The 16,504-nt window shown below is 27.0% G+C and overlaps 1 protein-coding gene across 1 annotated transcript in view; it reads left to right on the top strand.

The window, feature by feature from the left end:
• Positions 1 to 16,504, top strand: part of LOC112594679 (oxidation resistance protein 1) — a 170,084-nt gene that overhangs the window by 16,285 nt on the left and 137,295 nt on the right. The gene's annotated exons all lie outside the window — the stretch shown is intronic.

The following is a 16,504-nucleotide window of genomic DNA, read 5'->3' as shown; positions in this document are numbered from 1 at the left end:
TCTAGATACGGTTTGTCCGGTTGACGACCTGCGTCAGTAATGACAAATATTCATTTTATGTATTCATATTTCTATTTTCATAAAAGTAATATTATATTTAACACTATAGACATGTTCGATTTCCAGCTGACTGAATAAGTGTGATCGGCAACTAAAAGGCGCTTTGGTTTTTAGCCGGGAACCACCGGGCTCCTGCTATGTTGAACAGATTTTGCAGAGCATACAATATCAATAGCAGGTATATGGATCGGCCGCATGTCGGTACAAACTGTATTAGGAATTCGACAACGAACTGCGAATCGACTGCAGGGACAGCTGGGCAAAGCGCCGTTGGGGGTCATGTGGCTTGCTGGACAGGGCTGCTATTGAATCGTCTTCGGTTTGACGACATTCGGTTCTGGTCATTGTGAGCGGCAACCGATGCGGACAAGTTATCGTGTGGCGTTGGCGATGGACCGTTCGTCCGGAGTCGTCGTCGGAGTTGACATACCTCCATGGGCTAGACCGTTGAGCTGATGGCCACGTAGAATCCCAACGCGATTGTTGATACGGCACCGTCGGTGGATCGTTGTCGTCGTCGGGTCCGCTCGCAGGGTCCTGTAATGTTAAGCGATAGGATCCACGCGGTAACCAACGCCGGACGTCTGGGTACGGCATTGTCGGGGTAGTCGTCGTCGTCGGTTTCACTCGTGTCAGCATGGCTTAGTCGCTGAGCGATAGCACACGGAGAGGCGGCGTCGGTCGCGGGTCATAGCACGTCGGTAATCGTCGTCGCCCGATCTGCATGCAGCCGTCGAGACAGTCATGCTGTCGTCGGTCAGCAGTCTTGGAAGCTCTTGGCCTTCTGTTGGCGTTTCATTTTGACTGTTGATGGCAGAGTTCTGAAAGATCTGACTAGATGGTCAAAGTCGCCGTATTATACCATTCCGCCACTATTCGAACTGTTATTCATTGGTCGCGATTGTCCGTGATGGATACCACCGTTCCTTCACGTTGTTGTTTACGACAGTGTGATTTTATCGTCAGTTCCTTTACCCAATCGAGTTGTTTGGTCTTGGAAAGACTACTTATACATACAGCGTTTATTCTGCAATTCAGGTATAATTTATTAAAGCTGGATGTAAAGAATCATGCCCCACAAATTCGTGTTCGGAATACACACTGTGCCTGAGCTGTGTAACAGCCGTTCAGTTGATTGCCGTCATATGCGTGCCATCAATGTTGGTTCGTTCGTTTTCTGTTTCATGTTTTCATTGACGTCACGTACTTGCCAGTTGATCTCTTTACATAATCCACCGTTGTGCCATGTTGATGTTCTGGTTTAATTTGCTTAAAATCTTGTCTTGAGGGTAGTTTTTCCTGACCTATTTGTTCGATAGATTGGTTCGTCGTTCTAGTATCGGACGGTCTTATTATTTACTTTGTTCGTCCATACGGTAGTATGGACGTTTCGCTTTTCATACATAATAATCAGAAATTTTTGAATTATAAAATTCACTGCCAACAACGTATTTTCACTGATGACTTTGGTGATCGTATGGTCCTTCAAAATGTTGAATAGTTTTTATTTCTGTTATTCTTCTGTGTTTGATAAATGATGGTTTTTAATTAGTACCATTTGCCCTGTTTGAATGTGATGTGTTTTTGTTTTGCGAGCCTACTTTTCTTTCTGTTATTTAAACTCTTTCAGCTGCCCAATTTACCATTCTTGAGTTTCTTTTCTGTATGACTTTCTGGAATGTGATCAAGTTCTACTGTTGACCTATTTCCCGGCTTTCATCAATGTTCCGGTGTCATTTATTACCCTGACCTACTCTGTTCATCCACTTTCTATTGTTCGAGGTATATACGGGCTTTTCTATGTTGGTATCGCGACAGTACGCAATAATGTCCCGCACGGCATTCTCCTGTTGTACTTACGCAGACATTGATTGTGGTGGTATTTGTTGAATATTGCTCTTATATTCTTCACACTTTAGGTGTTTCCTTCCACACAGTTTTGTTGTGAACGAGTACATATCGATTGATTGCTCACATCCAATCGTAGGTATATAATCCTTTTTCAATTCGATTTATTATGGCTTTTTGACGCTGCTTTTTAATGCGTAAGCACGGCGTATCTAGAAATGCTCAATACTGTTAAATGAAGTGTACCTCCTCCCTCACCAGTAGGTAACGGCCCATTAAATTGATTGATACCTGCCTTTTCAGATTTATATGATTTACTTTGATTAATCATATTCCGGGTTATAGTTAATTGGTTTACCCTTCATAGTCATCGCAACTTCTGACAGGTCCATGACAATTATAGTGGTTATTTGAATGTTCTATTTCTAATTATGGTATGTTTTATATCTTCCAGGGTGTTTGAATATCACCGTGTTTCTAGTGTGAGCCTCTTGCCATTTGTTTGGTATAAAGATTTGCCATATTCTTTCTTACTTTTTAAATATTATACCGTCCTAGTCGGCAACATGTTCTTCTGACTGTTTTGTTTTTAATTTGTTATTCTTTTTGTCGCCCTTCTGTAATCATATGTTTTAGATTATTGATGTTACTTCTGCAATTCCTTGCTGCATTCATCGAATATTAGTTTTGTTCAGGTAGTTTTTCTTTTCATTATCAGTCGCCTTTGATATTATCTTAATAATGTATCAGCTATTATATTGTCTTGCCTGAATATGATTTCTAACCGTATTCTGTAAATCTAAACGTCCAATAACGGGTTAATCGGCCGCTTGCGCCAATCTGCATTGTTTTGGCACGCAGTACACGGCGATGATCCGCGTAAATAAATGTTTATTCTAATATGCGCAGTTGTTTGGGCCTTGTTGCTGCGTATATACCGCGCCGCCAATGCTTCAATTTGCTGTCGTAATGGTTCTGTAGATTTAAGAGTCTACTACATATATCCCAGTGTTGCTCGTTCGTTGTTATCTGATTGAAAGCAGTTCTCCCCACAATTGCTACGGATGCATCTGTGTTAATGCATTAAAAGTTGTAATTTGAAATGAAATTACATGACTTTATCTGCTAAAAAGCTTTGATCTGTCAAATGCCTCAGCCTTTTTCCACGTCCATTTTTGTAGCTTGTGAGTTCGCAGGCGGTTGGATGATATCCGCAAAATCTTTATCGTATTTTCTGTAAAAGCGAAGAACCCAAATAACTTTACCTTCCTGACTTGATGGTGTGTTTTGATCGCTTGTAGAAGAAGTAATTTTTCAGGGTCCATTTTAATCCCGTGGACATATGACCAAAGAATGGCAGTTCTTCAAAAATCTGCATTTATCAATATTTACAGTGATGTTGAACTGCTTAAACCTTAATAATACTGTCCTGATATGTTCGTAATGGCTTCCTCATCTATTAGACGTGATCAAATATCGTCATCTACGTATATCGTTACGAATGTATGTGTTCGCAGCACTTGTCCATGCTTTTGAAACTCCCGTTCACTTGTTTAACTGAAAGGCATTCTTCCGTTTAAATGAATAGTTTCTGGCATCGACCAAGAATGGTAGAGCAATTCTCTGCTGTTTTTCTAATGGTGTACTACAACCGAAGGATCTTAAGTCCAGTGCTAACATTTAATCTCCTCAAATTAAAATATTAAGCTTCTATTACATCACCGGACATTCTGATCAGGAATGATGATTTCATTCACCTTTCGAGCGTCTAACATAGTCTTCCGATCTCCCCGTTTTTAAAATTGTACCATGGGGACAATGGTGATTTGGATTTCGATGATGTCAAGATCCATCATTCGTTTTATCTTTCATAATGCTTTCCTTTTCTTTTGCTATAGGTATTGTGTATGGTCTTTGATTACCTGCTTGCTGTCCTTTATGCGGATTGTGCAATGCCAATGGTTCTTTATTTCGCCTGCTTTTCACTAAATACTTCTGGGAAATCATGAATTGCTAGTTTGTTCAACCCTGAGTACAAATGACCTGGTGGCATTGATCCTATTTTCTTGTGAACCTTCGCAGGACAGTTTTTGCTGATATTGCCTTTATAGGTGTACTGTATTTCTGTAAGCGCATCCACATATTGTGTATTTTGTTATATTTTCAATACCAATGTTCTTTTCTGAAATTGATTATGCTGAACCATCAAACAACCGCTCAATATTCATTTTTGTTAAGATTTTATTACTACATAGCCGGTGTGATTGCAATATATTTCCAATTTGATTGCAATATTTGATTACCGTTATTTGTCATTTGTCTCCCTATTGCGTTGTATAGTAGTCCGTTTACCGGGATTGTCGTTTTGTAGGTTTTTGCTTGTTATTAATCAGGCGATAGGTGCTCCAAATTGCAATGGTTTCTGCCCGAGTTTGCTGTTACTTTCTCGTATGTTGTATCCTGATTTGACTTGAACGTATGGGCATCCTTTGATATTGTCTTTAGTTCTTTGAAAGCAATACGTAACTGGCTGAAACGAAGTATTACCAGAACTATTGTTAACTTAGTTAAATATGATTGTAATAAGACTCATGGGCCCCCACACAAATTTCTTAGTGAGGCCTACTATATTTTCCGAATAAACAAATGATAATGTTAATAATACTAATAATACAATAAGATAGTAATAAAATAAAATAAGTTGTAATCATATTTAAAATATACTATCATAAAAAAATTTCGATAAAAAGGTGTTACTTTCAGTCATGTTAGTTAGGTATGCGCAATTATATATTATATTATATTACACATTTTAATTTGTATGTATAAATATAAAAAAAATAAGTGTTAACCAGACGTTCTGAAACATCACCCATAATTTTTGGACGGTAAAAATAATTTTTCAAATAATTGATTTTTAGATTTAAAATTAAATATAGCATTTAATTTAAAATATTGAATAAAGCCAATTCTAAATTAATATCTAACTTTTTTATTTAAAAAAAAAATTAAATTACTTAACAAGCATTCGACGTATAACAGAAAAGTTAAGTTATAGAATTTAATTTATAACTTTTTGAATGTTCTCTTACTTAATAACAAAAGAATAATAGAAAAATATTATTATATTGTTTCAATAGACAATCTGCCAACCTAATTCCCACGCCGATTGTATTAAATTGAGCAATCAGCTAATATTTCTATAACCTTTTCTATAATTTAATGTATTATATATATATATGTATGTATGTATGTATGTATGTATGTATGTATGTATGTATGTATGTATGTATGTATACCTACTATACATGTATGAGAATATTGATTGATGTGAACACTAGTATTTTCAAATAGGTCGGTATTCACGAAAAATATCCTTGTTATTATTCGATTAAACGATAAATTAAACTTGTTCAAGTGTTCAAATTCAATTAAGTACAATGCCGGTATCAAAGGTCTTTTAGCTCAATGATAAACAGCCATATTTGTAATGTTGATGTTGGGTTTTGTTTGAAGGTTGTTCTATGTTTGTTTTTTGTTATTTTAAAGTCATATAAACGTTGATGGATCATAGTAATTAAGGCTGGAATTATTTGCTTTGCACGCCTATCCGTCTTTATGTTAGGTATACAAGTAATTTTTTTTCGTCAGCTTTTCAATTAATATCAGCATGTCGAGCGTTCAATAATAATATTCCTTATTCTAAAGAACGACACTTATATTGTAGTAAAATGTACGTAATAAAACAAAAAATATTGTTTGAAAATGTTTTAACTTAGTGTCTTTTGATCTAAAATATAAATTAAGACCTGAAATACGAAAAAAACTTTATTTACGTAATAATATCAATAACTATTGAATTTGTCAAGGCAGTATAAATCTAAAAATATTATACGAAACATAGTAAATTTATAATTGACTTAATAAAATGAGGTATTGAAATGTTTGTCACCTAACACGGTGAACTTGTCATAACACGTTCTTTGTATGTAAGTTTACCTTCGGTCTATATACTGAAGTATCAATTAAAAGTAAAAAAAAAAACAGGAATACAATAAATACATTTGTTACCTTTATCATTAGTTACTTTTTCCGTAGATTATACAATTTCAATTTAAGATGTGTTTAGTAAAATTCAAATTTGTTTTTTTGTTTATTATTAGTTATAAAGTTATGCTTAAATATAGGTTCAAAATTTCAATATTTTAATTGTTTTTATATCATTTGTAATTTGAATAAAAATAAATACAATTAATTTAAATATATTTACCTATACAAAATATTTTTATTTTTGTATTATTAGTTATTGAAAAAATATTTAGTATATATGATCTAACGATCAACATATTATTATGTAATGATTAATATTTTGTGATATATTATGAGTTTTGAGTAATCAGAATTCGAAAAATTAAAAGCTGCAGTTATAACATGTGTGTAAATATTGTGTTAAATAAGTTAGAATATTTATAAACAACTGTTAAAATTTTTAATTTGATTTCTATGAATTTTCGTTTATTTTTTATCAATAAAAATAGGGTAATAATATAGTACATACTTAATAATATGACAATACGCCTTAACTAAAGTTTAATTTGAGAGTTTCTCGGTGTTATAAATTAATTTAATATTGAAAAACATATGTTTTAAGGTTTATGGTACAATAATGTAATAATGGTCAATAGGCGGTTGAAAGCAGTAGGTACCAATAGAATTTAAAGGTGTAGCACGTTTAAATGCTTAAAATGAGCTAAGTTAATAACAAATTTAGTATCAAATTGTACAAAAGAAAAATCTTTAATATAACATCAAATTATTAGCATTTTCAAGTATCTAAGCTTTAGATTTTTTTTATGATATTAAAATTGTTCTATCGATGCAGTTAATAATAAGATACCATAAATTGCATCACTTTCCTTTATTTTAATAATTATACTTCAGTAATAAATAATAATTCACAGACACCACAATATATTTAAGCGTTTTTAAGTGAATACGTTTAAAATCTGAAATTTTATATGTTTAAAAACTTAGATTAAAATCTTTGATCATTATATCTTTGAATGTGAAATTTAGTACATTTATTTTTAGAAATAATTTATTTCAAATAAAAATTTTCTATTTTACCTAAGACTTAAATAAGAAGTCATAGTTGTCATACGCATATATGTTGTCTTCGTTTTACAGACGTAAAGAATATCAAATTTTAAGTTTGAAGTAATCTATTTTACTTAATTATTTTTATTATTAGTGTGAACTTATCTATAAGAACATTTAAAGGTAAGAATATTATCTAGGGCACCACGTAATTTTATTCATATTTTAATTTTAAAGCATGTTATGGGAATTTTAATATTAAAAATAATAAAGTAAAATGTATTGTTATCTGATTATAAAATTTAGTATGTTATGCGTTTACTGATCTTAGTAAGACAAAGACACACAATATATAAGAATTATGTCCTCTTCATAAATTTATTCAAAATTGTTTGTTGACAAAATGCATTCTTTTGGACAGTTAAAAAAAAAAAATAATGTATTATACAATGGAAGTTTTTAAATCAGATACATCTATACTGTACATGTTTGTGTAATAGTTATTATGATTAATTAAAATGCATGATAAAAATTGAATTTGTTATAAATTGTACAATATAACAATATTCGATTATTTTATCCGTTTAAAAGGGGTAAATATGAGAGTTACCTAGAAAAGTACACATTATTGTCAAAAAACAAATATTTTTTAGTTAAATTTAGTTATAAAACATTAATAATGTCATCGTGTCTTGAAAAAATCTATAGTTTAAATGTTAAAATGTAATTCTTAAAAGAAAAAGTTTCACTGAAAATAAATATTTTATCTATATATCTATAAATAGAAAAATAATCAAAAATTGACACGCTTCTTAAAGTCCTTGAAAATATTTACATTGTAAATCACGTATCAAATGTTTATTACAATTTTAAAACCACTTCATGTTTAAATAAATGAAATTAAGAAAAAAATAATTAAATGTATGTGTTATTTTAAACAAGCTAAAATAGTTATATAGTTTAAAAACACCAAAAATGTTAATAGTAATTATTGTGCATACTTTTAAAGCTTCTAATAGGTTACAATAATTATGCACGACAACGTTTAAACTCCAACACATTAATATTCAAAGCCCCTGCCTAGACCTGAATATAATCTAATTGTTCATATCACCAAAGTCTTGGCTCTCTAATACCCATATTATTTTCAGGAAAATGACATATAGCTCATTGTTAAAAGTCTCTTCCATGATAATCAGTGTTTTCGAGAATGGAATTACTTAAGCTTATTTTGTTGTATTTAGGTAATGAAATAAGTTGGTAAAAAAAATAATTAATTTTTAGTGGAGTTAACAATTTTTTATAATAATTATAGTTTTATACTTAATAGATTTTTACCTATAGATAACCATTTACTACTGAGTGTTTTTTAATAATTTGGTTTAACAATTTTTAATTTTTTAGTTTTACTGAAATATTTGATTATAAGTAATTTATAAAAATATGAAAGATTTTTGAAATTTTTATTAGAGTTTTTTTTGGAACTTAATTACTAAAAGGTAAAAAAAATAAATCATTTGTTGTTCAGTAGTCTAATTTTTATTATTTTCTAGGTACTCAGAATAGTAGAATAGCTTAATTAAATCATTGATTTTAGAATATTCTAAAACTAATGGTCAAGTACCTAATCACTTAAATTATGCTGACTTTAGAATTTTTAATAGTAATGTAAGTAATATGTGTATAATAAGTAATTTCTAACAAATCATGGATTTTGACTTTTGAGTAAGATTTTGTTGTATAAATAAGATTAATTAATATTAATTTGAAAAAACAAATTTATATTTTTGGTTAAAATTTCAACAATAAAAAAATTATAATATTATTATATGCATATTTTATGTATTAACAAAATATTATACTATAACATAAAAAATATTTTTATTTAAATATTTTCTGTAATCCAAAAATATGATACGGAACTAATAATACACTTTAGGTTGTTTATTTTTGGTTCTTTGTCGTTTCGTTTTATTTTATTTAAAGTTATTTTTTTTTTTTATTTTAATGAGAGATCTATCATTCAGTTCCGAGTTTCCAAGTTACCCAAAGTGATTTCGTTTTGTTTCAAACGATATAATTTGTTCTCCATAAATTATAGCGTCTATGGTGACGATATTTGAGGTGGTAGGCGCGTTGAAGCTAATGGCTTGAGTATTAATACTTAATAATAACATAAAACACTTACCTTCTTATCACTAAAGATACAAGGAGTTGTAAACAATTATATTTCATTATATACATATTTATAGAGTGGTTTAACAAATTGTTGGACATATTAATATTTGAAAAAAAGTAATTTGTTTTTTTTTTTCAAAAAGTTGACGTTTTAGTGATAATTGAATGGTTACATTTTTTAATTTAAATCTTTTTAGAAATTGTTAAGCCTAATTGAGACAATTTGCGTGAAATTTATTTATACCTCAAAAGAATGTATGATATATTAAATGTTTACAATTAAAAAAAAAAAAAAAAGAAATAATATAGCATAATTAGAGACAAAAATAAGATATGTTAATGAAGTATAATTTTGTTCATGTATTAGCATCGTTATATTTATAAATTAGCCAGTGTGTGATATATTTTTAAAATAACGTTAAATCCTTGTTATTTGAAAAATTGGGCTTCGAATTATAAATCTAAGTCCCGAAAAAATCAAAAACCCTAAAAAATACCTAGTATCTATTTAGGAATATTTGTTTATAAGTTTATTACCTACCTACCTAGTATTAATATCACAGTTCAAGGGAGACAAATTATGTTTTTATGTATGAAATACTTATTTTAAAACATTTAACTATTAAACAATTCTTAAGTTGAATATTTAAGAGTTTTTTTAATTAGGACCTCGAAAATGTATTTTTACAGGCTTTTCATTGAGTAAGAACGTTATTATAAACTCCATCCAAACGTATTATACCGTATGCAATTTAAGATGTGCTAAGTAAAATATTCTAATATAATAGAGTATCATGTATTTAATTTTTTATATTATAAATTATTTTATAGCTTACTGCCATTTGATTTTTCTATTTCATGTCATTACGCATATCTAAATTCTATATACCTTGGTATTTAAAGTTTTTAACAGCATTGATATATAGTAGCATAAGCCTTTATCTTAGAAGTTATTACTGTGAATCTTAATGTCGAATATTATCAATAATGAAATGCCTGATAGAGAATATAGTATAATAGCTGATTTTCCAAAGTTTAAGAATAAACCAATAGAGCCTAACCAACTATTAATAGATTTTAGATCTGACTCGATCTGATTATCAAAAATACTGAGAGGCGAAGGGAAACATTTTTTAATAAAATATGTATTAATATTATTATGACTAATTTAAAATCATTAAGTATTTATTTTTAAAGATAAATTAGTTAAAAATGTGACATAGGGAATGATCTATTATGTTTTTTTAATAAATTGGATGTAGTTTTGTTGATTCTAGGGAGATAAACTATTTTTTTAGCTTGGAGATAGCTTTTAAAATTTCGTCTGTTATTACAGTTTCAAATTTCCCAAAGAAAGTCTTGTTTAGCATATCTACATTATTAAAATTAGATTCCATTTAAGTTTTAAATTATTCTCAGAAATTTGTAGTTTCATTTTATTTTATCCTTATTGTACTTGTTAATTTATTCATATATTTTAAGTAATAGTTTTAGATTTTGAGCGAAGCGATGAATATATTGATTTTATGATATACATTTTTAACTTTAAGAGTGGTTCCTGGTAGAAAACTGAATATTTTGGGTGTCAGATGTAACAACAATTTCATTACTCTTTAAAACAATTGAAAAAAACATAAAAAAAAAAAAAAATGGAAATTTTTACGCAAAACTAATATTTGACAAATAAAATTGGTTTTGTTTTTTTTGTGTAACTTGAAAACGAATTACTGTCAATACATGAAATATTCTCTAAAGGTTTATGTTTATGTTTCCTGAATATTTTAACTCTTTTTAAATAATTTATAAACATTTGAAAATTTCAATTTTTGTTAAGTTTTTTTTTTATTATAAATGTTGATAAAAATGTGTTATAAGTAGTCCCATATATAAGATGTTCATTTAATAATTTAAAAAAAAATGAAATAAATGGTTACATTTTAAATTCTTTACCTTGTAAGTTTTAATCAATAAATCTTAAAAATATATAATTAAAGTTTTTTTATACTCGACACCTACCAAATAACAGAGTGGTTACCTACTTTCCCGCTAGTTTTTTTTTTATCGAAAAGATCAAACTTTTTATACAGATAAGATATTATAAATAATTACAGATTTGATTAACCTACCTCCTGTAAGCTTATTCAGATTTAAATGGAGGTAGGAAGTTATGATTACTATTAAATAATATTAAAAATATAAACATATAGTGAAGTAATAATACAAATAAAATATATAGGAATTATAATCAATTAAAAATAGTCCATAAATTAAAAGATGACAATCAATATTCTTAAAATAAAATTATAAAGAACAATATTAAACATAAATATAGAAATACAGAAGATTTTATTTTAAAATTTAGTGAAAACTTCTTAATTTGTATGTGTAGGCGATCTATATAACCGATACCTATAGTTGATAATCATAGTCGTGGCCTATGTCGTTATTTTTTTAGTTTCAGAAAAAATAGATATTTCTCATGTAACACACTTTTCTAGTTTATTTATAGTTTTAATTAAGTAATTGGTAGCTTTTTTTATCCATAATATTTAAATATTTTCCATTAATTATTATTTTGAATTTGATTAGTTAGCTTAGGATAACTAATTTTTAATAGTTTTAAAGAATTTGTTGTTACAGGTACCTTATATGTTACTCGTGTTAAGAATTGTTCGGTGATCTATCATATTAAAAATCGGAATGGTATTAAATTATTAGAAGATTTTGTTTTTTATAAATATAGTATGTATTTAAAATAAATAAATTTATAACAAAATATTGCAATATTCTTACATGCATGCAAAATTCATAATTTATTGAGTTTAATAAATTTATCACTATTCAATTTGTAAAACAATTAAAAAAAAAAATAAGTATACATTTTTTGACACATTGATATTTTGAATAAATATCTTGCGTAATCAAATTAATAGATTTTATTATTATCAAAGAATTTAACTTTAGGTTAATTTTGTACTTTTATTTAGACTACTGTGAGCACAAAAATAAAACTAGTTTTAATCTTTGTGAATGAAATAGTGTTATAAAAATGAATGGTTCAAGCAAGTCTAGATTATTGTGTCATAATTTTTTTTTTAAATAAATCATTTATTAAAATATTTTTTTAATTACCCGCAAAACATAGTACAATATTATATTATATTATACTTTATCATAAATTCATAAATGTGTCTATTATTTGAGGCTATACTATATATAACATAATATTGAATTAAATAAATTGTAAAATTTTAAAAATAACTTATATTGTTTACAATAAAATTTAGGTTTTGCATAATGTTGTAATAATTAACAGTAGTGATGTTGAAATTTGCATACAAAATATAATAGTGTACATGGATGATTTGTCAATATTTTTTCTGGCAACCAATTAATATATTTATTACTAGTAAAACACTTTTAGTCTGAGTTACTTTTAATATAATCAAATCATTATACATAATTTGTGATTGTTAATTTTTAAATAAATAGGTATAAACTTGATTGATAAATATCACTGTTATGTGGTGTTTTATATCAAATATTAATTTGTTACCAATTGCAATGTTGTCATACAATACTAATTAAGTAAATTAACTAAATTGAAGTGTACGTTTGTCAATTACTAAATACTTACTAACACTAAAATATTTTATGTATCTTTATATTTATTAAAATTTAAATACAAATTTTACACATTTCTTGTATAAAAATATACAATTTGGGAATTTAGTAACTATTATTTATTAAATTTTATTGAATCTAGATATTAACTTAGTTTATTAGATACATTTAAATTTAATATTTTTAAAAATAAATAGTTATCAATAAATTACAGATGAATTTAGGTTATTGTGTACATAATACAATTCGATATCATGTTTGAATGTTAGTATTTTATATTTTTTAATATTATTTCTTTTTTATAATATCTTGAAGCTGAAACAATAAAACTTGTACCAATAAAAATAAAGGTTATTGTATATCTAATATGAATAGAAATTCGAGTATTTGAAAAGATTTATATTTTTTAAAATTATTTTCATTATTTAAGTTTGTTATAATTTCATTGTTTATTTTCATTTTTACATAGTTACAATTTAATTTTCTTTTTCATTTTGATTTTTAGTGACATTTAATATTCATTTTACATTTTTATTATAAAAATAATAACAGTGTAAATCATTATATAAACATTCAATTGTATAGCGTTGTTTAGTAACAACAAGATTATATATCATAAACCAAAACTTAATTATTACTGAAATAATATTTTTGTAGTACTTATACCCATATTTTAATATTTAATTTAATATTAAATTTATAATAAAATAGATACAATTTAATCAAATTTTATCGTAATGAAAAAAGTTATAGGTTTATATTTTGTATGCTACACGATTGTCAGATATTTATTTTCAATTAGGTTTTACATTTTTACATTTTAATCGAAGTATATAAGTAATTTTTTTTTTAAGTTTCATTATTTATATAGGAATAAATCAACTATTAAGTTGAATTTGGTAAAAGTGAAATCTCGTTAAAACGAAATTACTTAATAATAACTAATTTTTTGTTTAGGGAATCTAAAATATAGATGTTGTTGTTATTTTCCCCTTTAAAGAGGTTTTACTGTATTCAAAACATTTTAACTTTTAATTAAATTGGTTAACGATTATTAATTTAATTCTTGTTTAAAGAATATATTATACGAGAATCGTAACTATACATAATAATATATATTAATATTGAGTAATAATTAAAATTTTATATTATCTATTGAATAAATATATTTTAATATATGTATAATTTAGTATAGGTAGATTTTTTACTTTTAAACTATTTTTATAAAATAATTTATTAAGCTTTTATATTATAAGTACCTACATTATAATTTTAAGATAATATGCATTTTAAATATTATTAATATTTCCATAATTATTAATTTGTATAGGTTAGGTACTGTTATTTATAAATAATAAAATTATTACTCTAAAAATTCGAGGATTGCAGAAACTTATTTTTAGAAAATACTTGTGTGCTATACGTAAGTTTTTAAATGATAACGTTTATTTTAACTTATAGTACGTACTAAAATAATATTTTTTTTAGGTTGCTGAAATATTTTTATTACGAGTAGTTTTATAAAAAAATATTAAATTTAAATCTCAATAAGTAATGACTAAAAAGTTAAGTCAAAGTCAATACATATATTATTTTCAACTGTCATAAATACGTTTTGAGATTGCTGTATTAAGTTAATAATTCTTTATAATTGTTATAATTAAATAGCTTATAAATGATCTTAGGTACTTGAAATAAATTTATGTTTACAATTAGTGATTGTGTAAGTACTACATTTTGTAGTTATATTAAGGATACGTTCTCATATTGCTATGCTGTTGAACAACACTGAATTACAAGTGTTATACAGCAACGCCATTCCTTTACACCAATGGTAAAGTAACATTTTATTACAATTAAAGTGAAATGTTTATTTTTAAGCTTTTATATCATAATATTAAGTAATAAGTATTTTATAATCTAAACATAATAATTATTATAACTATAGCCAATTAATTCTAATAAATACAATAATGGTACAATTTATATGATACGGACATTTTACATTCTGACTACCAACCACCTGTCCACCAACAAAATTTTTTTCTAAGGTCCGGTCAAGTACTTGTTAGGCTGATTAATACAGTAACGTCTATGATTATTAACATTATTATTATTATTTTACATATTTTTTGTGTAGTAGCCAGTAGGTACTAGGTATTTTCATTCAGTATTCTTAGTCTTGGAGGTAAGAAGTTTACCACATAGTGTACTTGTTTAAAGATTTTAATATTATTAAATTATGATTATGTTTGTGGATGTACTTTTTATGTATTTGGTAATTGACTACTAAAGTTATAATATTTTTCAAGATTTCCGATTTTGAACAGGACAGAATATATCACTATATAGACTTAAAATCAAATAGCTTTAGTTGATTAATTAATTTTTAAGTGGTTTTCTTGTAGAATTTTTATGGATTATAATATGACGTACACATTTAGTTAGATGTAGATGTGAGTCGTCTTACATATCTAATTAACATATATTTGTATGTAAAATAATTATTTTGAATTACTGTATTGCTTGTATTTTTGTCTATGCTTATAATTTTGCATTGGAAATATTTTTAATACTGGTTATTCATATACTAACCAATCCGTTATGAGTCATAATATATAACATTTTGTGTTAATGATGGTTTTTCTATAGGACATTTGACGAGTAATTATTTTGCATCTAAAAGGAGGGGGTCATATAAAGGGATTTATTCCTGAAACTTAAAACATAAATAACATAGATAGAGAACTAATTGTGTGGGAAATATTTTAATGAAATTACATTTTTTGGGTTTAATTGAATTAAAAATAGATTATAGTTCAAATTTTGAACTGAACTGGATTTTAGATGTTTAGTTTGGTTCTAAAATCTTAATATGGAAAAAATTCTAATTTTTTTGAAATTTTAAGACTTAAGTATGAGTATGGATCAAAACTACCATTTGTAATTTATTTTAAAATGAACTACATCATGATTTAAGATAGACAGTAAAATTCTATGGAATATTTTATTTATTCTGATTAATTTGGTCGGTTTTGTTAATATTATAAAAAAGTTCTGTAAAAAAAATAAAATATTGTAACGATAAGGCAGATGGAGTATAAGGGTCCTATGTATCTGTTTGTTACCAAAAACTTACCCCTCCCCCCCTCAAAATATTTTACAGAATCTCCACCGTTAACTCTATTGTCCCGTAGGTTATTTTTATAAACAATATTAATGAAAATGTTGTTGTCGTTTATAATTATTACTAGCATAGAATAATGTATGTATTATATCATGAAATTATCATACTATAGATATTACCTTTTTGTCCGACCAAGGAAGTATTTTCAATTTCTGAAAGCATTTAAATTTCGACGTGGTCATGACACTTACCTACACGTCATAATAATATTCGTAGCTTTGATAATAGGTGTCTAAAACGAAAATACGCTACGGAATCTAGCCGACAGAGCGCCCTTTCCGTTCAAAATCGGTTCTCTCTCGTGAATGTCACAGCCGTCGTCGCTACGGCTTATAATATTCGTTTCGAAAACGCCGAGCACGTGCCTGTCTGCGTATTCCCCTCCCCCCCGTCACTGAACACCAGCAATCGTCGTAATAATACTATCACTACATAGTACACTATGTACTCGCTGTATAATATCATACAACTATCGTACCTACCTATATATGTATATTATATTTATAGGTA

The sequence above is a fragment of the Melanaphis sacchari genome, unplaced genomic scaffold, assembly GCF_002803265.2.
Source record: "Melanaphis sacchari strain LSU unplaced genomic scaffold, SCAv2.0 Contig23_pilon_pilon, whole genome shotgun sequence".
Lineage (NCBI taxonomy): Eukaryota > Metazoa > Arthropoda > Insecta > Hemiptera > Aphididae > Melanaphis > Melanaphis sacchari.
This window is presented reverse-complemented; position numbering and strand designations above follow the sequence as displayed.